This window comes from Rhincodon typus, unplaced genomic scaffold (assembly GCF_021869965.1).
Source record: "Rhincodon typus isolate 14 unplaced genomic scaffold, sRhiTyp1.1 hic_rhity00004512, whole genome shotgun sequence".
In the NCBI taxonomy this organism is placed as follows: Eukaryota; Metazoa; Chordata; class Chondrichthyes; order Orectolobiformes; family Rhincodontidae; genus Rhincodon; species Rhincodon typus.
Window position 1 is genome coordinate 11357 of NW_025970150.1, and position 1464 is coordinate 12820.

The following is a 1464-nucleotide window of genomic DNA, read 5'->3' on the forward strand; positions in this document are numbered from 1 at the left end:
AAGCTGTTGTTAAAACTCAGTGCTGCTTCAGTGTTAACGGATCTGAGCTGTTGCTGGTTCATTGGTCTCGGGATATAGTTCTGTTCCATGTGGATGGAGTAAATAGGAACAGCTCTCGCGTTCGAATTACAGGCGATCCCTGGAGTTCTGTATCTTGCTCCATTCTTCACTGAGGTGGTCTGATTTTGTTGAGATCGAGTTCAGCCTGAGATCCCTCTGATCTATGTGGCGAGTATTATTTTTAAAATTCATTCATAGGATATTCATTCACGGGATGACGGCGTCATTGGCTAGGCCAGCATTTATTGCCCATCCCCAATTACTCAGACACATGGTCAACCATATTGCCTGTGGGTCTGGACTCACAGGTAGGCCAGACCAGGAAAAGATGGCAGTTTCCTGTCCGAAAGGGCATTAGTGAACCAGATGTGGTTTCTCCAACAATCGATTCACAGTCATCATTAGATTCTTAATTGTAGATATTTATTCTATTCGAATTCCACCATCTGCCGTGGTTTTGAACCCGAGTCCCCAGAACGTTATCCGGATCTCTGGATTCACACGCCAACGAAACTATCACTATTCCATCATGTCCCCATTTTTGGGTTATCGCGTGTGGCTCGTTGGTCTAGGGGTATGATTCTCGCTTCGGGTGCTGTATAACAATGATATGCGAGAGATCCCGGGTTCAAGTCCCGGACGAGCCCACCTGCCTTATAGCTCTTTTGTCACAATGCCCAAAGAGCTTTCCGAAAAACCAGCTTCGTTCAATGAGGTCGGGTTGCCTGAAGTGGGGATGAGGCAGAAGGACCATTGCAGTGAACATAGCCAAAGAGAATGCTTGTTCAAATCAAAAACAAGTGTTTCAGGTTGTTTGCCCACGCATTCTGACTCTGAGTGAAAATTCCAGCTGCATTACTGCTCGGTTCAGGGCGTGTAACTTGCGGAAGCGGGAATGCGAAGTGATTGGAGACAGCGTTGAACAGATTCACGTGAATGGTGCCGTGTATGAGGAATGTCCGGAATGAAGTTAGATGGGAAATTTGGGAAAGCTCTCCTTGGAGAACAGAAAGCTGAAATTTTGAACAGAGAGTGGCAGGGTCACTAAAACGCTGTCTAACAGTACTAAAGACGCAGATTCAATCAACACAAAAGGAAATTTGATGGTTTTGTCACAAATAACAATGGGCAGAGTTTCACAGAGAAGGCAAGAGAATTCCATGAAATGACACTCATTTGCTCATTGTGGATAGCGGCACAGATAAGGTGGGCTGCATGGCCTCCACCTGTGTTGTGACAAATTTTGTGATTCTGAGTGAAATCTGAATGTGGGAGTAACAGAATGTGGAGCATTAGACAAAGGTTATGTTTACACAGGCGAGACACATCTGTGCAACAGGGTATTACACAACAACAATGATTTTTAAAAAATTCATACTTGAAGGTACATGCCACACGCCAAAT

The 1464-nt window shown here is 44.9% G+C and overlaps 1 non-coding gene across 1 annotated transcript; it reads left to right on the top strand.

The window, feature by feature from the left end:
- The first annotated feature begins 617 nt into the window (after positions 1-617).
- trnap-agg lies at positions 618-707 on the top strand. Its single transcript is given in 2 exon segments — positions 618-653; positions 672-707. It is a non-coding gene; the product is annotated as a tRNA-Pro (tRNA).
- Positions 708-1464: the final 757 nt, after the last annotated feature.